We start from the raw sequence: 26,289 nt of genomic DNA on the forward strand, positions 1-26,289 counted from the left end.
ACCAAAGACAACTCTAGAACGCAGAGGCAAAGAGACAAACTAACTCCAACACACAGTGAGAGCTAACATTGGCGTAGAGTACTCTACGCAGAGAGATGGGACATTTCCTGTAGTGTGGAGACAGAGGCTGTACCCAGACTCCAAAGGTGTGGTGGATGCTAGGATTCTGTCCTGGTGTCTGACATGTACACTCTGGCTTGTGCATGGGCTTCTCCCATTCTAACCCTCCTCACTTTTCTTTCACTTCGTCTTGATGAGCTTTCTATGCTGTATACAGTCTCTGGCTGTTTGCCAGACTGTGGGTTTCACGACCCCTGACGTCCTGGAGCCTCCCTTCTCCCACACCTTGTAGGTCATCAGGTTGGAGAGCAGCATCACCTGCCTCCTGTCGATGCTAATGCCATGGTTGACCATCGTGTACGGGATCTCTTTGATGATGGTTGTCCGGGCAACCTCAATGCCCAGAGTTTTCTCCACCTAGGGAGAGCTAGGAGTGAGTGGAGGTGGTCCCTTCTGGGAGCTACCTCACTCCTACTTCTTCCCTTTTGATAAGCACAAAACACACGCTGCTCTATTTCCCAAATCAGGTTGCTGTGTAATTGTTGGGGAAGTAAATGCCAGGGACAGGAAACTGCTGCATATTGGCTGAGGGTCCAGATGCAATGGTACCTCATAGGTGTTACTGGAAGTGTTCCGGGTGCCTTTCATACCATGGGTGGCTATGACTGTCCACAGGCTGACACCTTCTACTAGACACTTAAACTTTTCCTTTGCCCTCTGCTTGCTGATATGGATGATCTGGACAATCCCGGGATACCCTGTTCCACCACCTATGTTCAACACAGAATGCTCAAGATACTGCAACCTCTAGGTCCCTACAGAGAGCCTCATAAACAGGGCTGAAGAATGGGCTGGTATCCTAGTTCATGCCCTTCTCAGCATGAACTAACCAACACACTAACCAGCAGTGTGTGTACTCCAGGAGTGCTTACGTACTGCTTAGGGTTAAAGGACAGATGGTTCAGAGGACTGTGCCACAACCTGCAATCAGCTTGGATAGAGAGCATAAAGAAGACTGACAGAGAGAGTTGTAATCTCAGAAGTCAGTACAAGAGCTAGCTGAGGGCTCAGTGGAGAAAGGAGCCTGCCACCAAGTCTGACAACCTGAGTTTGATCCTTGAAACCACAAGGTAGAGGGAAGGAGCCAAATCCCACAAGCACACCACCCACTCTCCCACACCCCCAAACCAATTAAGAACCAGACTGAGGCCATGGGTATATGGCCATGAAGTACTCAGTGCCATCCTTGATCTCTGTAGTGCCCTGGTCCTCATCCCCACTCTTGGCTATCTCCAAAAGAGGACTCTTGGTCTCACCTTGGGTAGATCCTTTTTCAGAAACTGCAGCACATAATACATGGAGCTCTTGCTGTTTTCCCTGGGTGTGACACACACCACGGCCTCACCATGAACAGCCACATCACCAGGCTTCACTTGGAGCTTGGATGTGCAGATGGAGTACCGCACTGTCTCAGCATTCACCTGCAAAGTGCCAGGGAACATTACCAACAGACATCTGCAGACTTCTATGTCAATGGCTTTCAGCCTTGATGTCATGATGCCTTTTCCCCCTCCAAAGACAGGGTTCTCTGTGTAGTCCTGCAGGTCCTAGGACTATGTAGACCTGATGTCCTTTAACTGAGAGATCGGCCTGCCTCTGCCTGGCTCATGGGGGCTCTTGAAGTCTTAATAGTCATGTTTGTACTGCCTGGTCTACCACAAAATTTATTTTATTTTGATTCATATGTATGTGTGTTTGTACCTTGTGTAGGTACACATGAAGACAAGTGAGGAGCCATCTCCCCTGGAGCTGGAGTTATAGGAGATTGTGATCTACTCTATGTGGGTACTGGAACAGAACTTTTGTCTTCTGGAAGAGCAGTTAAGTGCTCTTAACTACTCAGCAAACTCTCCAACACCACAAAATTTTGTTATACAACACATCTATGTTCATTATCTCTGCTTGATCCATAAGTAGTAGATTTTTTTTCACTCAAAGGATGAACATTTTCCTCACTGAAATTTTATGCCCTACCAATGGCAACAAACAGAGCCATGGAGAAAGTTCTGGACTGTCTGGAGAATGGAGGCCAGGAGGACTGAAGGGTTGTTGTTTGTGTGCTACACTTCCACATGTAACTGGATTCTTCATTTTCCCCCCTTTTTCTGGTCCCTAGATAAAACCCAAGACCTTGTACATGTGAGGCAATTACTCTACTTCCAAGTTACATCAATGCTTATAAATCAGCTCTGTTACCAGAGTCACAAGGCCCACAGCAAGAAAGACTTGACTGTCATGTGGGAACCACAAGACTGTGGCCTGTGGCACTTGAGAATGGCTTTCGGAACTGTTTCAAGGCTAAGACTGACGTAAGAATTAGAGAGCAAGGGGAAAGTGGCAGTTCTCAGTCTGCAATCCCAACCCAAGTCAGCTGACCCCTGGATCCATGGTTACCAGTCAACTGTTCTCCATCTCCACAAATACCAGTATAAGGGGTTAGTTTAACCCACCAACTGAAAACACTACAAACCAGCCAAGCCCTATGCTGAGACCCACAGGTGAGTAAGGCAGAGATGGCCCAGGCTCCTTCCACAAGACATGAAGACGGACACAGAGATCAAATATCCTAACATGCTGTGATGGTAAACCCACAAATGTAGAACACACACACACCAAGTCAAACAGTTTCTTATGATGGCCATGTCTTGTCTGCATTAGGGCCAACTCAGAAGGACATGACAGTTAATGGGGTGACCAACAACAAAGACCAGCCAAAATTTACAGTGGTTCTCTGCCTGCTGAACATTAACCCTGGTTTGTCAACACCTGTACAGGACCATGGGATCACATCCTCCTCAGGAACATGAGGTTTCCTCAAAGTTTTAGTGGTTTCTGACCCATTTTCAAGTGGTGGCTTCCAACTACTAGAAAGAACGGAATAAACAACCTCAGTGGAAACACCTTCTGCTGCTGGAAAATCTGGGCCAAGAGGCACTAAACTGAAACCCAGATGAATCTTGTCCAATTACTATTCAAAAAGATTGGTTCCAACTCATATTCCTGGCTACAGTATATGAAATGAGCCTTCTGTCCAACAACCATTCTTTATAATGCTTGTCTCTAGTCCACTCCACTAAAAGAAAGGAGCCAGAGCCTCTTCCATTGGCATCTGATTTGACTAACAATAGGCTCAGGAGTGAAAACAGACAGAGTAACTAACAGTAGCAAGGTACCAATTTAGTACTGAAGCACAGATGATTAAGTGGGAAGTGTGGTACTATAAACAGTATCAACACCTAAGACAAAGCCCCCCAGAAGATTGTATCCCTCAACAGAGTGCTGCATCTCACTTTGATGTTGTCCAGAACCCTTTTAAACTCCAGAGGCTCATCTTTGCCCTCCATGGCGGCAGGATCTAAGCCATCTCCTCCGTTGATGAACTGGATGATGTCACCAGTGGAGCTCAGCACTGTCAGATCATACTGGGAGCAGAGGTCTTCCAGGGATTTGACCAGCCTTCACTACAGGAAGAGAAGGAGACTCAGCTGCCTGGGGAAGACTGCTTCATAGCACACAATCACACTTGCCATTCAATTTCAAGGTTATAGGTCATTTGTTTGCTTGTTTTTCATGGTGCTAGAGATGAACCCAGGGCCTTGTGTGTGCTAGGTAAGCACTCTGTCACCAAGCCCCATCCCCAGCACGAGGTTACAGGTACTGAAATCACATCAACAGCACTTTATTAGACATCCCTGAAGAGTCCCTCCTTTGCCTGAGAACAGCAGGGCCACCAGTGCCTCACTAGCCTGTGCAGTGAGAGGCAGCTCATGCTCCAACCTCCCGTGTTACCTGTGTCAAGTCTCCCTGCAACAGAAACCTCACCAGCCCCAAGAACTCTGCACACTGCTTTCCTGGGCTGCTTAGCCTTCCCACTCAGCTCCCTATGGTGCAAACTGGTTTTTATACACATTCCCACCAGAGTCCATGCAGACTTCAGTACAGAGAATCAGGTGCAAGCCCTCTTTTGGGACAGAGGATGAGGAAGCAGGGCTACAGACTATGAATCAAGGGCAGCACCCATTTCTCAACTATGCTTGGAAAAACCTTTCTCCACCAGCCAGCAGTGTGACTCTGGCCCAGAGAACGAGAGAAATCCTAGAAAACAACCTTGATCTTGCCAGAACCCACTGCTTCTAGGTTATCCTGGTGCTCTTGGAAATTCATACTGTACTTGTGAACACCCTAAGTCACAGTTCCCCATACCACATTCACAGTTCCTTTTGACAAATGTAGCACATCTCAAAACCAAAGGGCAATTCCCAGCAGATGTCCACAGCATCAGGGGATAACAAACAAATACAGACGGGGCACTGTCTGCACAAGGGACTCCGGCCACTATCTTACCCTCTTCACCTTTATCTGGCTCACTGGCTCATCAAATCCTGGTTTGCAGTCTGCAAGGTCCTCATGTCCACAGAGGGACAGACAGGACACAAAGCTGTATCAAGCATGTGACCCAACAATGTGGCCTGTCACCTTTAACTGGTGTCATAAACAGTCAAAAACATGAACAATTTTGGGGGGCTAGGACTGTGCTCATCAGTTAATGCACTGGCCTAGCATTGAGGAGGCCCTGGGTCCAATATCCAGCAACAGAAACACACGAATTTTCTTGCAACACATAGAGCTACTGATGTATCAGGGAGTGGAAATGATCCTGGTGTCTAGAAAGAAATCCTCTGCTGTGACCTATAGAGAGAGAGACAGAGGGTCAAGTTTTACAGCCATTTGTAAGTGCAGCAAAGAACCCTCTCACTCAGCCCTGTCACCCTGAAGCTGTAATTCCTGGGAGCCATGGAAAGGATGAATAATGAGACCTCAACAGTGGCAAAGTTAGAGTCAGAAACCTCTCAGTAACTAGCAGGCAGTTATCACCCTCATGCCCCAGTCATGCTAGGAAACAGCTAAGGGAGGCTGAATGGTAAGTCCAGGCTACAAGCTCAGCATTCCCCTCTAGGAGACTTAGCCATCTGGGACTCTGGCCTACTCTCTACCTTTCAGAGTACACAGGATATGAGCAGGCCGGGCTCACATACAATGTTGTTGCTCTGTGGCCAATGACACTTCCTCAAGTTACCTGCATGGGTCCTGTTACAGAAGTCTTTACAGCAGTGTCTACAAGACCCTCCTGACCAGCCATTATGTGGAAGAAAAACTCAGTAGGCATTAAGCCAGAGTAAAAGCTATTGGCCACAAAGCTTTTGCCAGCAGGGAGCTAAAGAGAGGTAGGAAAAAAGAATATCAAGCAAGTTTCCAGGTCCAAAATTCTAAAATCCATCCACATAAGAAAATGTCCCCTGGAGGCTACACACATACCCAGCCAGTGACCCAAGAACTGGCAGGTGCCCTACACCCTTGCCTACAGGAGAAATAATTTGGACAGGCCATCTTTGCTAGGGTGTCAAGGCAGGTAAATGGCTCAGAAGAGGAAAATATGAATTGGAGCTGCTAACCCAAAAGTGTCAAGGGCCTCAGATGGCACCCAACCCATTCCTTGGGAACCCAATGTCTTCAAGACATCCATACTGCGGGCCAGCCCGCCCACCTCCAAACCAGATCCACCTGTAGCTAGAGCTACTGAAAATGTAAAACAGACAGTACTGATGGCGGTGCAACTCTGACACCAACAGTCACCGAAGAGGAGCTTCACATGGGTGAAGACTGACATGAAGTACAACTCAGTGCCACAGCCACACATTCTATGTAAACACCCAGTGAAAATAACCAATGGCTTTAGATCCTGATAAGTCTGTGTTCCTCAGGGGACAATCTAGACAAACAGACCTTCAAGCTTCCACTGCCATTTACCTTCGAATGCTTCTCAAAGTGAGGCAAAGATCTGTTTTCAAAGCCATCTGGAACCCGGGAGCCACTGATGGCTTGCTGTCCCACACAGGCGATCATCTGTGATATGTCAATGAAGGAACCTGGGAACGGGTCAGAAATGGAAAACTGTACTGGAAACAATAACAGAAGCCAGGCAGACCAGAGGGATGAAATAGAATGTGACACAGCACAACCCTTACTCTCACAGCCTAGGAGTCCAAGGGACGGAAGGGCAGAACTACAGTGACAGTTGGAACCAAGGAAAGGGCTCCGGGGCATGTGCAGGTGAGGGGTGGAGGGAAGGCCACTGGAGTCTTTCTGATGACCGTCAGATTGGACTCTGGACATGGGGTCTGCAGAGAGAGGAGGATGGGAGAAGGAATCTGAGTGTGTGTGGAAGAGTGAGGGAGAAGGACATGGGGTCTGCAGAGAGGAGGATGGGAGAAGGAATCTGAATGTGTGTGGAAGAGTGAGGGAGAAGCAAAGGCAGAGCAGGGGAGACCCCAGGTGTGCACAGGAGCAGGAAGGAGAACACTGGGAAAAGGCAGCCAACTTAGAGAGCGGGGATTTTATTTCATAAGGAACAAAATGACAGCAACAGAGGCCCCGAGTTTGAGCATGGTATTAGGAATCCTAATGCTAGAGGGTCTGAGGAAACAGGAAGATAAAGAAGTTTGCCACATCTAAGCTAAGCTAGTGATAGAGCACTTGCCTGAGATGCATGAGGCCCTAGGGTTGATCCTCAGCACCACAAGAAAAGAAGAAAGATCACTAAATCTATTACTGAAAATTCCCAGCTTTCTTCTTTTTAACACCAAATTTAATCAAAGCATCTTCAAACTTAGGAATTCGACCACATTACCAATAAGTTTTCTGAAAGACATAAACTATGCAGACTTCCATGATTTAGAGATAGGCACTTGGATGACCCTAGCTTACACTACTAGCAATAGTGGAGAGGTGGCTGAGGTGGCTTACCCCAGTGATCAGATTGGTGAACACCCTAACTGTCATCATAGAGCCTTCATGTAGTAAATGATGGAAGCAGATGCAGAGATCCATGGTCAAGCACCAGACTGAGCTCTGAGAGTCCAGTCAAAGAGAGAGAAGAGGGATTCTATGAGCAAGAGGCATCAAGATCATGATGGAGAAATCTATAGAGACAATCGAACCAAGCTATTGGGAACTCATGAACTTTAAACTAACAGCTGTGGAGCCTACATGAGACTGGACTTGGCCCTCTGCATAAGTGAGACAGTTGTGTAGTTTGGTCTGTTTAAGGGGTTCCTGGCAATAGGATCAGGATCTATCCCTGGTGCATAAGCTGACTTTTCAGAAACCATTACCTATGATGGGGCACACCTTGCACAGCCTTGATGCAGAGGGGAGGGGCTTGGACCTGCCTCAACTGAATGTACTAGGCTTTGCTGACTCCCCATGGGAGGCCATACCTTTTTGGAGGAAGGGATGAGGAGTTGGTGGGGGTGGAAAGTGGGGGGGGGGAGCAGGAAGAGGGATGAGATAGGGATCTGTTGTTGGTATTAAAATGAATAAAAAAAATCTTAATAAAGAAAAAAAAGAAATGAAGAGCCCCTATGAAGTTACCACCATGACAGACATTTTCTAGAGCCAAGCCCCTGGCAGGGCACACAAACAGCCAACCTTAGCTCACCTTTGGAGCCACACAGGGCCATGGTGAAGGGGCTGTTGCTCTTGTCTAGCTCTTGGAGGCAGGCTCTGCCAGCATGGTCCTGGATCACAGACAGCACCTTCAGGATGAGGAGTTGGGGGAGAGGCAGAGCGGGAAGAAAATGCAGTCCCTGATGGGACATGCTTTGGGTCTGCAGATCACAGAATTTCATATTGACATTTATAGAAAAATCAAGGCTGGGCGGTGGTGGCGCATGCCTTTAATCCCAACACTCAGGAGGCAGAGCCAGGCGGATCTCTGTGAGTTCGAGGCCAGCCTGATCTACAGAGTGAGATCCAGGACAGGCACCAAAGTGACACAGAGAAACTCTGTCTCTAAAAACAAAACCAAACAAAGACAAAAGAAAAATTGAGAACATTTCATCGTATGTTCAGAAATCTGAACATATGTCAGATTTCTAATTAATGAAGTTTCCTGAACTCAATCACACAGGCTAAGTTGCACAAAGTCCTTTCTTCTGCAAGGGTCTGGAAGACTGTGCATAGAAAATTGTAACAAAATCCTACAAAAAATTTCAAATTGCTCATGAAGTAGAATATCTATGGTTTTGTGCATTGCTGTCTACATGACAGCATGTGGACATCCAGTTTTGTGTGCCTGTACCACTGTAAATGCACAATGCTCATGTGAAGGAGAGCTGCTCCCTCTGCTTGTACAATCTGTCTCTACCTGTTCTCACCAAGCATGCTTTCAATCTGCATGAGCAAAGAATGTGACAAGATGACTCCAGGACACCCTGACCCGTGAGCACAGTCACAGTTCACAATTTAAGGTTCTGAGCCCTCTAGAAGTCGTGGTCCTAATGAGGCCTCAATTACTTGTCGTGGTGGGTACAGTGAGAAGCTTCCTCTTATATCTGTGTCTAAAACTCAGGAAGACTGAAAAGGAGCATATTTCCAGGGGATTGGTACACTCCTGGGAGCCCAGCACTCAGGTCTCTGGCAGGACTATGAATTAGTGACTATGGGTTACAAAGAGAAAGTGTCTGAAAAACCCTCACAAAGAGAAAGAATTCTTCATCTTCCCACTTCTCTTTTAGCTACTGTATTGCTAAACTTCCCCAACCTGGTTTTGAACCCTCTTTAGCAAACTATTTATATGATCTGAACAGAAAACAAAACACTAGCTATGAACTCCCCATCTTTCTGCCTCATCCTCCAGGTGGTTGAAATTATAGGTGTGAGCCACCACACCCAGCTAGGAAGACATGATGCTTCAAGAGCCTATCTTCCATACTCTAGGGAGGGAAAAGTGCAAGACATAGGCCATGGAGAAGGCAGAAGATAGGCAGGTATGGCAACATGTACTTGCAAATCCCAGGACTTGAGGCTGAGGTCAGAAGACAATGAAATTGTGGCCATCCTGAGCTACAGAGTGAGACTGTCATGAAACAGAACAAAACAAAGCCAGTGCCCCAACTCCTGGTCCATTTGCTTTTGAACTTCAGGCTCCTAGACAAGGATATATTTTGATGTGGCCAGCTCAGTGCTCATGTTTCAAACATGAGCAGGCTGTGGCCTGGGTGAGACAATCAAACACAAGTATTTCCTATCCTGCATCCAAGTCATGGTAATAATGATCAATGTACTGAGCTTTGGTGTGGTGTCTGTGTAAGGAGGGAGGGCTGAGGATCTCAGGGACAGTCAGAGCAGTCCTAGTGAAGCACAGCCCCATGCTGTCAAATGAAGAGATACCCATGTTTTGTTTGTTTGTTTGTTTGTTTTGGTTTTTTGTTTGTTTGTTTGTTTGTTTGTTTGTTTCGAGACAGGGTTTCTCTGTGTAGCTTTGCGCCTTTCCTGGAACTCACTCTGTAGCCCAGGCTGTTATACCCATGTTTTTATACCAGAGTATGAATGCTAAAAGAGCAAAGGTCCCACACTGCCAAACAAACAAGAACACATTGCAGGAATGGGACAAAACCGCGTCCCTTCTTGCTTCTCGGCCACCTTCTCTTCATGGCTTTTGGCCCATCCCAAACACACTGTCAGCAGGACAGCTGACCACGCCGATCTGGAGGGCAGCTCACCTCTAGTGTCTCCTCAGCAGTGCAGCCCGGCGGCTGCTGCAGCTTGCCTGTATTCAGGGCTTCAATATATCCATCGCACTTCTTGTAGCCAGCATTTAGTAGCTCATACTTGGCCTTCAGCAGTCCCTGGCCAGGTGTGACATCACCAATCCCGATGGAGAACCCGCGGTTAGCTGAGGAAGAATTGGCAGGCAGAGCAAAAGAGCCATAACCATTAGTGTCAAGCTGTCAGGAAGAGCTCATCCCTGCTGCCTGCCCTCCTCCTCTCAGAAATCACTCTCAAAGAGAAAAGGAGGGGGTTGGGGATTTAGCTCAGTGGTAGAGCACTTGCCTAGCAAGCACAAAGCCCTGGGTTGGATCCTCAGCTCAAAAAAAAAAAGAGAAAAGGAGGAAGGCTGGGGTGTAACTCAGTGGAGAGAGGGGGGGGGCACTATGTGAATCTGGGTTTACTTCCATTTCCTATTGGAAAAAAAGGCAAATATAAACACCATCTCTGGTAGTCTTGGACTAACCTGTGAAGAAGTGGGTGGGTGACTGAGTGTTCAGTCTTAGTTGCACAGGAAAAGAGAGGCCCTTTCAATGTCTTCAGGTAGAAAACCAACAAGAAGTCTAGAGAGGCTTGGAAGTGAGACCACTGGTTCCTGCAGACACAGAGATGAATGTATTGGAGACAAGGAGAATGGGTAGAGAGTCTGTGTAAGGAACTGGCTCTGGGCTTTGCTCGGAAGGAAGATGGCAGTTCACATCCTCACAGAAGGATCCAAAGGTTCTGGATTTGAGAATACCAGTCACAACCGGATAGGATGACAAGAGCCTGGAGAACCATCTGTGCAATATATTATGGCAGCCCTGAGCTCCCGCCTTGGCCAGCTTCCAAGGCTCTGTCCCCAGGGTGGGAGACTGAAACTAGAGGAGATGTCTCTGAGGAAATCGAGCCTCCCTAGAGAGAACTGTTATTGACGGGTGAGTGGAGGCCCTGCAGCAAGAAGGCGGGCTCTCAGCTCAAACCAAGGAGACCAGAGGACAACAACCTGGCAGCTCTATTTCCAGTCAGTGATTAGTCTCACACCCCAAGGATGAGTGGATAACCAAGGACAATATGGATTTTATGCATTTTAGGGCAGTTCTGCTTTTGTTTTTAAATATTTTATTTATTATAGATACAGTGTTCTGCATGTATGCCTGCATGCCAGAAGAGGGCACCAGATATCATTACAGATGGTTGTGAGCCATCATGTGGTTACTGGGAATTGAACTCAGGACCTCTGAGCTCTTAACTTCTCAGCCATCTCTCTTGCCCTTTAGGACAGTTTTTAACATGAAATATGAGACCACAAATACAAAAGGAAAGGACATGGAAAATTCAGTGAGCAAATATGAAAATACTTAGTAAAACTCCTTCAGAGCAGTCAAAGTCAAATCCAGAGACCAGAGTGAGGCAGCTCCAGCCTGGTGTGGCAGTGCACGCCCTTAATCCCAGTGCATGGGAGGCAGAGACAGGCAGATGCTCACGAGCTTGAGGCCAGCCTGGTCTATATACCATTTTCTAGGTCAATGGGGGCTACATAGTGAGATCCTGTCTTAAAATCATAAACAAATAAAACAGAGGAAGCTGGGGAAAATCCTAATGTAGAGAACAGACAAAGCCCTACCTTATCTGCAAATACTAATCATGGGAACTTTTGTCATAGAAACATTTCAAATCAACAGAAATGATAAAAGACAACAGGAGTGAATAAAGTCATAGATTTTTTTTAAAAAGGTAAAAAAAAATTTAGAGCAGAATTGATCCAATAACTGTAAATGCAATTAACACAAGTTCCAAACAGAAAGCAATGAAGATAAAATTTCAAGGAAATAATAAGAAAATTTCCACAAAGAAGGGCACTGCTGCAAAACACCAATACATGTAAAAAAAAAAAAAAAGAAAATAATGTTTTAAAGAAGAAGCCTAGATAATACGTGAGAACAGAAAGAAATTAAAGATTGGGGAACCTGTATACCCTCAAGTATTTCAATCTTCTTCTCAGCATCAGTAAGAGCGGGGTAGCCAGATCACATGAATATCTCCAAACAAGCCAAGAGCAATAACCAGCACCTTCTATGCATCAGCCCTGCAAATAGCTGAGCCTGAATCTGGTGAGCCTTTAGGCTAATTTCAAGTTCACAGGGGTGAAAAGCAGTAGCAGCAGTGAAGCCACATCTGCAGGGGGCCCACAGCCCTCAGCGTTCTTCCAAGTCATGCTGCCCCTAAGCCTGTGGCACTCAACACTCTGCAAGAGACCCACTGTGCAAGTCTCTTCAGCATTTTAGGGGCTAAGTTTCCTTTCTTTTTTTTGTTTGCAAAAGTCTGGGTTTCTTGGTGTAACAGTCCTGACTGTCCTAGACCTGACACCTTAGATCAGGCTGGCCTTGAACTCACAGAGATCCATCTGCCTCTGCCTTCTAAGTGTTGGAATTAAAGGCGTGCGCCGCCGCCGCCGCCGCCGCCGCCGCCGCCGCCGCCACCGCCGCCGCCGCCGCCACCGCCACCACCACCACCTGGCTTTAGTTGCTAAATTAACAGGCAAAATTAAATAAAATCAATTTTTGCCTATTTTATATAAAGCTTTGTACACAACACACACATTTTCCTTTGCCAAATGAAACCATTCCAGGGATTTTCACTCCAACTCTCAATTAGATCTGTGCCACAGTATGTTGTGTATGAACCTTATACCTCACATCTTAAAAACACTGAAGGGAGGGCTGGTGATGGTTCTGAGGTTCAAAGTACTTGCTACTCCAGAGCACTTCCAGTTTGCTTCTCAGCACCCATTTTAGGCTTCTCACAACTGCCTACAATTCCAGTCCAGGGGATCCCATGCCCTCTTCGGGTCTCTACACTTTCCTGCACACATGTGGCATACATCAGACACACCCACTCACACATATGTATACATAAAATGAAGACGAAATAAAGTCAAAATCCAAGTTTTACTCCTGACCATCTGACTTTGATCTCTGGGAGGCACCTGGAAGGAGAAAGTCAATTTCTGCAAATTGTTCTCTAACTGCACACTTGCATCATGGCATGAATGCAAACACACACTAAATTTAAAGGTTAAAACAAGTTTTATATAAACAGAAAGGGAAATAGAAAGTTCAAAGTTACAAAACTTTGAGAGTTGCAGCAATTTTAACTTTACCCCTTCGGAATTCAGCTCTGAGTAGACCCTGTAAGTTCCCAAATAGCAGGAACTAAGAGTAGCAAACTCACACTCACCAGATGGGCCATGATGCTCAGGTTGTGCAGCGAGGGCTGCCGGTTGAACAACACCACATCTCTGTCTATCAGGTGTCTCTCTACAACATCTCTGAACTTGAGCTCCTGAGCCATCTTTTCCCGGTTTCCATACTTCAGGAACCTGAGAGTGCAGGATACACACACACATATGTCTCTGAACCAAGTTCTCTCAACACATTTCTCCCACTCACAATGAAACTGTTGTCTATGACACTTAAACTAAGCTAAGACGCTACAAATTTACTGACTTATTTGAGACAAGCTCTCCCCATGTAGCCCAGGCTGACCTAGAACTTGTGAACCTCTTCATTAGCCTTCCAAATGCTGGGACAACAGACATGTACCACCATACATGGCTCCATTTTCTTTTCTCTTGTTGTTGTTGTTGTTTAGAGATAGGGTTTCTTTGTATAGCCCTGGCCATCCTGGAACTTGCTTTGTAGACCAGGCTGGCTTTGAACTCACAGAAGTCCACATGTCTCTGCCTCCTGAGGACTGGGATTAAAGGTATGTGCCACCACTGCCTAGTGAGACCCTATTTTTAACAAGGGGGTACTGGGAGCTGGAGGTACAGCTCAGCAGTACATAGGGCCCTGGATTCAGTCTCTAGATCCAGGAGAGATGGATGTTAAAATATTAAAGTATTTGTTTTAGAATCATATAAATATATTAATATTCTTTCTTCTATAGAATGCTTAAAATTCTCATGACATAAGCCACTGGTGGTCACCTCACCTAGCTATGCAAGCCAAACTTGGTGAAATGAGCACCAATGAGAGATCCTCAAGAGCCCAGTGACATAGAAAACAACCTATTTATATCTCAAGGGAGTCTGTGTATCGAGATCTAATAATGTCACATGTAAGAGAACAATACTTCATGCAAATGCAGTGATCAGAGACAATGACAGACACAGGAATACTTAATTTAAACATCTACATTCTACACGCCAAAATGCCTGTCAGTGTATCTAGAGTGCATTCCATGGTTCTGGTGAACAGTACCATCAGGCAGGTTAATCCCACACAACTGGGAAAGCATTACTTTTTCATCTTCATATGTCTCTGCTGAATGAAATTGGCTCCTGGGTGAACATCGGGGCCATTTTGAGACAGTTTCCTCAAAAAATTTATGTTTGCTTTCTTAACCTACAGAACTATGATTTAAAAAAAAAAAAAAAAAACAAAAAAAAAACAGTAAGACAGTCTCCTGTGTGTAAGCTAGCCAAAAGTTCACTGCATAAGTTCTAATGAAAGAGAGCTACCACAGGGCAGCTGTGGCCCCCAGTCATGACTGAAGTTGCAAGAATAGCAAACTGGCAGACAGCAGCCTGGTTCTAAAGAGGCATAGCTAAGTCTCTTGGTTTCTAACCTCCCTATGTGTACTGTACTGCACAGTACTGTGAATGCAATCTGTGGCAACTTCATCTGCCAATTTTCACCAGGCTCTAAGGTTCAAAAGATATGGCAGCAGTACCATGGGCTGTTGTGCTCTGTAACTTCTTGGTCAATGGTTTAATGGGAAAGAATTCTTCATTCAAATGAGGACACTTGGAACAGGTTTATGACAAGCATTGATGATCCAGACTGTCTATAAATCTCATGCATGCAGCTAATCAGCAAGCTTTTATTACCAGGCCCTACAGTGGTCTAAGTCTCTATGTGGAACATAGAGTTGGGGAGCACTGTATCCACCATCTTATACTCAGAGTGTGAACTGAATGCAGACTGCTGAAGGCTTTCTCACTGTAACCACCATCTTATACTCAGAGTGTGAACTGAATGCAGACTGCTGCAGGCTTTCTCACTGTAACCACCATCTTATACTCAAGAATATGAACTGAATGCAGATGGCTACAGGCTTTCTGGATGAGCAGAAACAGCTTTCAAATGATCAGATTCTTTGATTCAGCCATTTTACAGTTAAAAAACTAACCCACACCAAGCAAACTAGGAAGAAGAACTGATTGTTTTTATTATTTGGACAATGTTGTTACCAGAAGTTTCTGAATGGCTAGTCTACAAAATGTACAAACAAATTGGAGCACTGCTTATTTTATTAAATATTTTTAAATAACACTGTTCAGGAAAATGATTTCAGTGAAATACTTTAGAATGTGAGGATTAAACTAACAAAGGTGTTGAAAGTGTTGTCAGTAGGGAAAAAAGCTGCAGCATAGAATGCGAAATGGATGCATTCATACACAGCAAGCATGATACAAGAATCATTTCAAAGAAAACACCCCAAAAACTGTCACTCATCTCAAATGCTCACATCCCCAACATGTGCAAACCAGAATGGCTGGGTGACTGACTGAACTGATCATGGACTGAGTGGGTCTGGTGTGTGGGGAAAGCCTGAGGTAGACGGACGTGCCCTTTTGTTTTAAAACACTGCTGAATGGGCTTAGGATGAGGTCAGCTGACCTCCCAGCTATGAGGCCCCAGTTTCATCTCTAGCACTGGGGAAAAAAGAAAATTAAAATGCATAAAAGCAAACAGCAGATTCTTTTGCAGATATAAAAATCCTTTCTTTTTTCTTTTGCAGCTGTCTCTAAGTGACAGCGATATGGTAAGAGCTGGTAAGATGTGGCTCATTGGTTTGGTAAAAGCACTTGCCAGCAGGTTTGAGGACCTAAGCTCCATTAGTGGAACTCAGTGTGGGAAGAACTGACTCCTGAAATTTGTCCTTTGACCTCCACATGCACACTCTAGGACATGTGCACTCACACTCATGCATGTGTGCACACACATACACTAAAAATAAGATCAGAATACAAAGACAGTAACTTAAGTACTTTATCCATCACCCCTTTAAAAACTTAAAATGTTGAACCAGGCATGGTGGCACAGGCCTTTGAGAGGCAGAGGCAAGCAGAGCTCTGTCAGTTCAAAGCCACCTCAGTCTACATAGTAAGTTCCAGGACAGACAGTTACATAGAGAGAGACCCTGTCTCAAAAAAAAAAAAAAACTAAAACCAAGAACACTTAAAAATAAACCTATTATTGAATATAGCTATTTTACAAGAATTGTCTCCTTAGAGTTAGTGAGATTCCATTCATGGTCTATGGAGCAGGGTATAGGTCAGTGGTCCATTGCTTACATGCCTGGCACACATGGCCCCAGGCTGGATCTCTACCTCTTCAACATACAAACAAACAAACAAATGAAAACCCAACAACCACCAGCTATAACTACGACTGCACCAGTGTAGATGTTACAGAGGTTGTGTGTTTAACAAAGTGGAATAAGCTGAAGAGATGGCTCAGCAGTTAAGAGTACTGGCTGATCTTCTGGAGGTCCTAAGTTCAATTCCCAGCAACCACAGTGTAGCTCACAACCATCTATAATGGGTTCTGATGTCCCATTCTGGCATGCAGATGTACATGCAGACAGAGCACTCATTTAAAAAAAAACATAAACAAAATGGAATGAGATATTTTCACAACGCTGTGTGGGTTTCTGGGGACTTGCCTCTATATGTAGCACGAACTATCAAAATGGAAACACTGGATTGGAAACAAAGAACTGGGCAGCTGAATGGTATTTATCTTCTCAGGAAAAGTTAGAATTTTGGTTGGCCACATGAACTGGCACAGCTACTTCAGCAATCAGGAGGTTGGGGTCAGGTGAGATGACTATTTGGTCAGAAAAATCCACCCTCTTCCCTGACAGATTACCTCTAAATCAATCTAAAATCAAAAACACCATGGGTTCCATGACATGCCCTGTGCTGTTTCTGGGGATCTGAACAGACATATACTCCCTCAGTAGGTAACAATGGTAGATCTTGTCAGGAACCTACCCTGCTTCCCCTTCAGGTGCTGGACAAAGCCTTGTATCCACTTTTTTTTTGGGGGGGGGGGCATATTGAGGGGGATGCCAGAGAGCTCACTGTTGATGTAGAGGGCACACTGCAGCTGTAGGAAATCCCAGTCCTCCATGATCATCTGCGTCTTGGCTCCTGAGATCCGGTGCTATGAGTACAGAAAGATCAGAAACAAACCTGCTCTCTGAGTTTTCTTGCATTCTAGTGGGCTAACATCTCTAGATGCACGTGGTGCAGAATGCACAAGTTAACAGGAAACACTGACCTTTTTAATAACATCATTTAGGAAAATGATCTCTGTCAGTTTCATTGTCAGGTCATCTTCATTGGTTCCAGACTTCAAATCGCTCACGACAGAGGGTCTGATACACAAGGGAGGCACCAAAAGTTGGGTGAGAATCAAATCAGAGGGCTTTCCAGCTTCTGGGTTCATCAGAAGTAAAGGGACATCTTCAGCTGGGATGAGCTTCAACAAATTCAGACAAGTTCTCCTACAGGAAGTAGGAAGGAAGGAAGGGAGACAGGAGGTTAGTTTCCTGGGGGTTGGTAAAGTAATCTGTTGTGTCATGTGTTGGGTCCACACTGTCCTTGGAAGAAACAGGTGCACTCTAGGATGAATTTTAGCTTTTGCTGCTGCAGGGGAGTCAGCCTCTGTCAAACTGACTGACTGTAGCTTTGCAAAGGGATTTTTTATGGAGTACAATTCACATCTTTAGCAAGTCAACTTCTGCATACCAAAAGCTCCTATCTGAAGCTCCCCAACGAGACAAATGCCACAGCAATTCCCAGCCACAGGACATCTCAGTTTGCTGAGTCCTCCCATAACCAAGCTCTGCATAGGCTTTGAACGTTTAGGAAACCCTCAGATAAGATTTACATTCTTCAAACAGAAGGTACTGGACACCAAAGGTAGCAGTCACAAAAGGCAGATCAAAGCCAGGGGCCAACACTTTGGAATCAAACCAGCTGCAGAACTCTGCAGGAACTCTAGATACAGTTATCTATCCTTCCCTATGTTTGCTTTTCTGAAGACAGGATCCCATGCAGCCTCAAACTTGCTATGTGGTAGAGACTTGCCTAGGGCGAGCTGGTCAGTGAACCCTAGGGTTCTTCAAGTCTCCACTTCTCCAGAGTTGGGATTATAAACACACTCCACCATACTGGCTCCTTGACCACATGTGGGTTCTGGATAGTCAACTGAAATCCTTTCACAAGTACCTAACTACTGGTTTTGTTTTCTTTTTATTATAATCAATTTTTTCTTAATAAGTTTATATTACCTTTGAATTAAGTTGATTAGTGTAAGTGTTATGTTGTGGAGGAGGGGAAGGGCTCACAACACTCCACCCTAGCTAAGGAGCCATTGCTAGTTTATGGCTTTTAGGGAAGGGAGAGCCAGTTCTCTTTAAGGGTATAGCTCCTGATGGGTTAACCATGTTCCAGCAGATGACCCCATACCCTTGAGATATGGGTAGCATAAATTTTACTTGGTGGGTTATTTAAAAGAGAGAGAGAACATGAGATAGGCAGTGGATCTGAGGGGATTTAGGGGAAGAGTAGGGTATGAATATAATGAAAATATATTGGATGTATATATGACATTCTTAAAGAATTGACAAATATATTATATTTAAAATGTTAAGCTATGAATCACTAACTTATTAAGAACTCTGCAAATTACTAGAGATTTAAAATCCTAAGAATGGAGCTGGGCATGGTGTCACACACTTTTAATCCCTGCTTTTCAAGACAGAGGCAGGCCAGCCTGGTCTACATAGTAAGCTTCAGGACAACCAGGACTACATAGAGCAGTGGTTCTCAACCTTCTTGATGCTTTGTCCCTTTAATTCAGTTCCTCATGTTAGGGTGATGCTATGGGATGGTCTGTATGTCTGTATTGCTGATTAGTCAATAAATAAAACACTGATTGGCCAGTGGCCAGGCAGGAAGTAGGTGAGACAAGGAGAGAGGAGAATTCAGGGAAGCAGAAGGCTGAGGCAGAGAGACACTGCCAACTGCCGCCATGACCAGCAGCATGTGAAGACGCCGGTAAGCCACCAGCCACGTGGCAAGGTATAGATTTATGGAAATGGGTTAATTTAAGCTATAAGAACAGTTAGCAAGAAGCCTGTCATGGCCATACAGTTTGTATGCAATATAAGTCTCTGTGTTTACTTGGTTGGGTCTGAGCGGCTGTGGGACTGGTGGGTGACAAAGATTTGTCCTGACTGTGGGCAAGGCAGGAAAACTCTAGCTACAAATGGTGCCCAACGTGTTGGTAAGAGTTTCCACCTAAAACCTGACTAAAGAGATTCTAAAATGGAGCTAAAAACAGTTCCTAGTTGTTTCTCTCAAGTTAGTGGCAGCCTGCATGTTTGAGCTACCATGGCGGGTTCCTGGCATGCCTGCTCGACCTGCAGTATGGCGGGAATGAGGCCTCTGCAAGTGGCACTTTAAGCTGTGTGGTGGATTTAGCCTTTGCTAGTATAAAACAAAAAGAGGTTTCTGAGCTACACGCTGCTTTGATAGAAGCATAGACCCACTATTTCTGAGAATTGATGGCTTCCAGAGCTGGCAGAAAATGTACCACCGTCATGTTGGGAAGCTGAAGTGGGCGGAGCCAGCAGCCACAGCGCCATTTCAGGCTTAAAAGGCTGCAGTTTAAAGCAATAGGTTCAAGGTAATATAAAACATAAGCCACATAAAGATGGTTACCACACAGAGAATCTGGATTATGTTCTCTTTGATATTCGTAAATGAAGAAAAACATTTGATTGCAAAAGCTGTTGAGTTATGCCAAAATGTATATTTTAAATGTACTTTGACTTCAAAATTGGATCTAAAGATATGTTGCTTTGGAAAAGAGGCTCTGCTTTTGTTTCTACAGAAAGCGAGAGGCTATGGATTTGTTCCAGATTAAGATACATCAGGTTTGACTAGCCAAGACCCCCTGAAAGGTCTCCGATGACACCATGGCCCAGATGATCCAAAATCCAGAATCATTTCAAGGCAACTGGCTCAGACGATACAGCCTCATGGAGTACTCCATGATCCTAAAATTTTCTTTGTGTCCTCATAAGATACAGTGCCCCCCTCCAGCAGGAAGTAGTAAGAGAAGCTACGCCCAAATTCCCAAATATACCAACCTGGCTTTGGAGATGTGTAAAAGTTAAAACCTTCCTTTTTTTAAAAAAAAAAAAGAAAGAAAGAAAAGAAAAGAAAAAGGGAAGTGCTGTGGGATGGTCTGTATGTCTGTATTGCTCTGATTGGTCAATAAATAAAACACTGATTGGCTAGTGGCCAGGCAGGAAGTAGGTGGGACAAGGAGAGAGGAGAATTCTGGGAAGCAGAAGGCTGAGGCAGAGAGACACTGCCAACTGCCGCCATGACCAGCAGCATGTGAAGACGCCGGTAAGCCACCAGCCACATGGCAAGGTATAGATTTATGGAAATGGATTAATTTAAGCTATAAGGACAGTTAGCAAGAAGCCTGCCATGGCCATACAGTTTGTAAGCAATATAAGTCTCTGTGTTTACTTGGTTGGGTCTGAGCGGCTGTGGGACTGGCAGGTGACAAAGATTTGTCCTGACTGTGGGCAAGGCAGGAAAACTCTAGCTACAGGGTGACCCCCCAACCATTAAATTATTTTTGTTACAACTTCATAACTGTAATTTTGCTATTGTTATGAATTATAATGTAAATATCTGTCATTTCCGATGGACTCAAATGACCCCTGTGAAAGGGTTGTTTGACCCCTGGGAGTCAAGACCCACAATTTGAGAACCACTGACATAGAAAGACCCTCCCTCAAAATCAAACAAACAAACAAAAATTGGTCATTATGTATCATGGTTTCTACTAAATTTTCTGGGGATTTTATTAACTGAATCTTAAGTTTCAATAATGAAATGTTATATTTAAGTTGACTTTAACAAACATTTTCTCTGAGGATCTAGGAGAGAAACAAAGTTAGAAAAAAAGCATCTGAATAGCTACTGCCATCAGGATCCCAGAGCATGGAAGGCATCTGTGGTGTAGCAGGGATGACACAAACCAGGGAGAGGGGTAGAGGCCCTCACCAAACACCCTTCTTTATCTCCCATCTTCCAGCCATGAACACCTCCCTACCATCTGAGAAAATAAGGTAGGAAATCTTAAAGAGCATTGAGAGATGGTAGGAAGAGAACAGAGGCCAGACCTCAGCTGAGGATCTGTCAGAGCTGGACAGGACACTGGCATGCCAGGAAATTGAAAGGCCAGAGGACTGGAAAGTCTAGAAACCACTTACTAGCAAGAGCAGTTCTCCCAGAGTGACACAACAGCCTGCCAAGGGGCACTGGGTCATGTACAGGCTTTCTCCCTTCCATTTTTTCCAAAAACAAACAAACAAAGAAAAACACAGTAAAACTATTTAAAAGGCCAAATAGATTATCTAGCAATACCGTGCCACTTTGCATAAAGGACTTAACATCCTCAAGTTTAGTATCAGTTTATGAGTGTTGGGGTGTTGGAACAAAGTTCCATGGAGTGATGACTGTTCATAAAGCACGTAGAGAATCAAAATGACATGGAATGGTGTAATCTGGGGGCAAAATGGGGTCTCTGCAGAAAGATTCTCTGCAAAACTGACCTTCCAGTTGAATTCCAAGTAGGAAAGGAGCTCACACATAAGGCAATTAGAAGAATAAACATTGGAAGCAGAAGACAGATCCCTGGGCCCACACACTCCAGGCATCGTCAAACAACCACATGCAAGCAGCACAATGGGGCACAGACAGCTAGCTAAGGGTACAGGATGGCTCTAGTAAGGCCTGAGGGGGGAGGGGTGGCGGGGCAAGACTTGGGAATCAGGAGAGAATGAAGTGTCAGTGTAATAGAGAGCTACTGGAAGATCCAAGTGGCATAGATCTAGTTTTCTTTTTAAATGAAGGGTCTTGCTATGTGGCTCCGACTAGCCTCAAACTTATGATCCTCCTGCCTTGGCCTGAGTGCTGGGATTACAGGCCTGTGCCATCACAATTGACCTCATCTGCATTCTAACAGTTTCCTGGGGCTGCTGTGAGAGAAAGTATTTTAAGTGTATAGGGTGGGTGTGAAGTACTGGGAGGGGTGGATACTTAGAACAGCTGGAGGTCACCCAAGTCAGACATCTGTTCTAGTGAATGTCAGCCACACACAAACAATGTCCATCTCATTTCTCTCTTACCTCCATCTCTACTCTTTTTTCGACTTTACACACTAAGCCTCTTTGAATCCACTTTTCTCCATGTCCCTACACCCATCCTCAGGCCCCCACCCACAGTTCAGGCCATCATCGTTCCCAGTCTGAAACGAGGAGTCTTACTCAAACGCTGGCCTGGTCAAACACTTCAAGAGTCTGACACTCCTTGCAAGGCACTCATTGTGTAAGTCCCCTGCTTCACTTCTATCAGCCTACCCTGTCCTTCCAATAGCGTTTGAAAAAGACCTGGTCTGTGGGGTGCTCCCATTATCCCTCTGTGTGTCATTGCATTTGCCACAACCATGGCGGATGTGACTACTCGCCACTAGACCAAGCAGCAAATGTTGCATTCTTGAGGAATCTTCAGTGCTCAACACTGGCCACAAAACTCTCTCGTGCTCCTTAAAAATGAATGGATTTGCCTTAAAAACTAACAAACAGAAACCTCATAAGGAAGGTCTATGGTTTAATAATTAACTGTGAAGCTGAGGGCCCGGAACATCAGCTTGGATCTCAGCCTGCCACCTAGCCGCTGTGAACCCACTTTCTGGCTGACAACCTCGGGTCAGCACACACTGTCTCCTCGTGCCAGGGAAAAGTTCCTGAGAGGAGTCAGCGCGGGGCTTCGGGAGGTGGCATCTTGGCTCAGGACGCCCGTTCTGACACTGCTCGGTCCATCCCACTTTCTCTGCTGCAGTTCGGGGACCCGGTAAGATCTGAAATCCCATCCTGGAACTTCTCTCTCCGCTCCCTTCACAACTGTCCCTCACCTGGAACCCTCTGGGACCCGGGACCTCAGCCTCCACCACAGGCCGCGTTTTCCGTTTTCTTAGCTACATCCGTCTCCCGGAACCGCTCCTTCACCATGGTGCCGGCTGCTGGGCGCCCTTCTCGGGCTCCGACTACAGAAACCACTGTCGCTGCAGCTTCCCGGGCGCTTCTGGATTTAGGGCTCAGGGAGCAGCCGCTGTCCCTCGGCCACTGTACAGCACCGCACGTGCCGCTTCCTCTTCTGCCCCGGGGTCTGTCCAGAGAGGCTTCTCACCTGCTGCTGTGCGACCTCCCGCTACACCGCCACCTACTGGAGCGTGCTTAAAATGCACCAGAGCGCGCTAATCAAAAAAGAAAAAGAATCCCCCTTTCTGGTGGGTTTCTCAAAATGACAGTGAAATGCTGCACTTTGTTATCTTAAAGCCAATAGATAGGTAGATAGATAGATGATAGATAGATAGATAGATAGATAGATAGATAGATAGATAGATAGATAGATAGATAGATAGATAGATAGATAGATAGATAGATAGATAGATACATAGATACATAGATAGATACATAGATACATAGATACATAGATAGATAGATAGATAGGTAGAGGTAGGTAGGTAGGTAGGTAGAGTAAATAAATAAATACATCAAATGAAAAACATAAAATCAATATTTTGTGAATGAAGACCATTGGAAACCAAAATCCACCTGCCAAAGAAAATAGATTGCTACTTCACTAAATCTATTACTGAAAATTCTCAGTTGTCTTTTTTTTATTTTATTTTATTTTGTTTTATCTCTTTATTAAGAAATTTTTTAAATATTTTTTTATTTTACAATACTATTCAGTTCTACATAATAGCCACAAATTCCCTTGTTCTCTCCCTTCCTGCCCCCCTCCCCTTCCCCCCAGCCCACCCCCCATTCCTACCTCCTCCTGATCAAGGTCTCCCCCAAGGACTAGGATCGACCTGATAGACTCAATCCACGCAGGTCCAGTCCCCTCCTCCCAGATTGAGCCAAGCATCCCTGCATAAGTCCCAGGTTTCAAACAGCTAACTCATGCAATGAGCCCAGGACCTGGTACCACTGCCTAGATGCCTCCCAAACAGATCAAGCCAATCGACTGTCTCACCTATTCAGAGGGCCTGATCCAGTTGGGGGCCCCTCAGCCTTTGGTTCATAGTTCATGTGTTTCCATTCATTTGGTTATTTGTCCCTGTGCTTTATCCAACCTTGGTTTCAACAATTCTCGCTCATATAAACCCTCCTCTTTCTCGATAATTAGACTTCTGGCACTCCACCAGGGGCCTAGCCATGGATGTCTGCATCCAGATTCCTCAGTCCTTGGATGGGTTTATGGCACAACTATTAGGGTGTTTGGCCATCCCATCACCAGAGTAGGTCAGTCCCGGCTGTCTCTCGACCATTGCCAGCAGTCTTTTGTGGGGGTATCTTTGTGGATTTCTGTGGGCCTCTTTAGCTCTTTGTTCCTTCCTTTTCTCATGAGGTCTTCATTTACCATGGTCTCCTATTCCTTGTTCTCCCTCTCTTTTCTTGATCCAGCTAGGATCTCCCGCTCTCTTTCCCTCGACCCTCACCGTTCATTGCTCCCACTCATGTCCAGGCTGTTCATGTAGATCTCATCCATTTCTCCGTGTCTTTCTTGGAGTCCCGTTTTTCAGGTAGCCTCACTGGTGATGTGAGTAGCAGTCCAGTCATCCTTGTTCCACATCTAGCATCCTCCTATGAGTGAGTACATACCATATTTGTCTTTCTGAGTCTGGGTTACCTCACTCAGGATGATTTTTTCTAGATCCATCCATTTGCCTGCAAACCTCATGATGTCATTGTTTTTCTCTGCTGAGTAGTATTCCATTGTGTATATGTGCCACAATTTATTTATCCATTCTTCAGTTGAAGGGCATCTAGGTTGTTTCCAGGTTTTGGCTATTACAAACAATGCTGATATGAACATAGCTGAGCAAGTGCTCTTGTGGTATGATTGAGCATTTCTTGGGTATATGCCCAGGAGTGGTATAGCTGGATCTTGGGGGAGATTGATTCCCAATTTTCTAAGAAAGCGCCATATTGATTTCCAAAGTGGTTGTACAAGCTTGCATTCCCACCAGCAGTGGAGGAGAGTTCCCCTAGTTCCACATCCTCTCCAGCATAAAGTGTCTTCAGTGTTTTTGATCTTAGCCACTCTGACAGGCGTAAGGTGGTATCTCAGAGTTGTTTTGATTTGCATTTCCCTGATGATTAGGGATGTTGAGCAATTCCTTAAATGTCTTTCAGCCATTTGAGTTTCCTCTGTTGAGAATTCTGTTTAGTTCTAAAGCCCATTTCTCAATTGGACTGTTGGTCGTTTTGATGTCTAATTTCTTGAGTTCCTTATATATTCTGGATATCAGTCCTCTGTCACATGTAGGGTTGGTGAAGATCTTTTCCCATTCTGTAGGCTGTCGCTTTGCCTTGTTGACCGTATCCTTTGCTCTACAAAAGCTTCTCAGTTTCAAGAGGTCCCATTGATTGATTGTTTGTCTCAGTGTCTGTGCTACTGGTGTTACATTTAGGAAGTGATCTCCTATGCCAATACGTTCAAGACTCCTTCCTACTTTCTCTTCTAGCAGGTTCAGAGTAGCTGGATTTATGTTGAGGTCCTTGATCCACTTGGACTTAAGTTTTGTGCACGGTGGACAGATATGGATCTATTTGCAGCCTTCTACACATTGATATCCAGTTATGCCAGCACCATTTGTTGAAGATGCTTTCTTTTTTCCATTGCACACTTTTGGCTTCTTTGTCAAGAATTATATGTTCATAGGTGTGTGGGTTAATGTCAGGGTCTTCAATTCGATTCCATTGGTCCACTTGTTGGGTTGATGCCAATACCAAGCTGTTTTTATTACTGTAGCTCTATAGTAGAGCTTGAAGTCAGGGATTGTGATGCCTCCAGAGGTTGTTTTATTGTACAGGATTCTTTTGGCTATCCTGGGTTTTTTTGTTTTTCCATATGAAGTTGAGTATTATTCTTTCCAGGTCTGTGAAGAATTGTCTTGGTATTTTGATGGGGATTGCATTGAATCTGTAGATTGCTTTTGGTAAGATTGCCATTTTTACCGTGTTAACCCTGCCTATCCATGAGCATGGGAGATCTTTCCGTTTTCTGACATCTTCTTCAATTTCTTTTTTCAGGGACTTAAAGTTCTTGTCATATAGGTCCTTCACTTGCTTGGTTAGTGTTACCCCAAGGTATTTTATGTCATTTTTGGCTATTGTAAAGGGTGATGTATCTCTAATTGCCTTCTCAGCTTCTTTGTCCGTTGTATATAGGAGGGCTACTGATTTTTTTTTTGAGTTGATCTTGTATCCTGCTATGTTGCTGAAGGTGTTTATAAGCTTTATCAGTTCCTGGGTGGAATCTTTGGGGTCACTCAAGTATACTCTCATGTCATCTGCAAATAGGAAAAGCTTGACTTCTTCCTTTCCAATTTGTATCCC

At 44.9% G+C, this 26,289-nt stretch overlaps 1 protein-coding gene across 6 annotated transcripts in view; it reads right to left on the minus strand.

The window, feature by feature from the left end:
- Nucleotides 1-23,063, minus strand: part of LOC102914713 (disks large homolog 5-like) — a 41,389-nt gene extending 18,326 nt beyond the window's left edge. Inside the window, exons 1-10 of one of the 6 annotated variants that reach the window (XM_076544273.1) lie at nucleotides 22,791-23,050; nucleotides 17,064-17,289; nucleotides 16,775-16,946; nucleotides 12,949-13,090; nucleotides 10,196-10,324; nucleotides 9,684-9,856; nucleotides 7,619-7,697; nucleotides 5,929-6,047; nucleotides 3,411-3,581; nucleotides 1,377-1,541 (exon numbers count right to left, since the gene is read on the minus strand). The gene's annotated coding sequence lies outside the window, so the exon portion shown is untranslated. Of the gene's footprint in view, nucleotides 1-1,376; nucleotides 1,542-3,410; nucleotides 3,582-4,464; nucleotides 4,810-5,928; nucleotides 6,052-7,618; nucleotides 7,716-9,683; nucleotides 9,857-10,195; nucleotides 10,325-12,948; nucleotides 13,091-16,774; nucleotides 16,947-17,063; nucleotides 17,290-22,790 lie in introns of those variants that run through there. The other 5 variants (XM_076544277.1, XM_076544274.1, XM_076544278.1 and 2 more) reach the window with 5 other exon arrangements.
- Nucleotides 23,064-26,289: the final 3,226 nt, after the last annotated feature.

The sequence above is a fragment of the Peromyscus maniculatus genome, chromosome 9, assembly GCF_049852395.1.
Source record: "Peromyscus maniculatus bairdii isolate BWxNUB_F1_BW_parent chromosome 9, HU_Pman_BW_mat_3.1, whole genome shotgun sequence".
NCBI classification, from domain to species: Eukaryota; Metazoa; Chordata; class Mammalia; order Rodentia; family Cricetidae; genus Peromyscus; species Peromyscus maniculatus.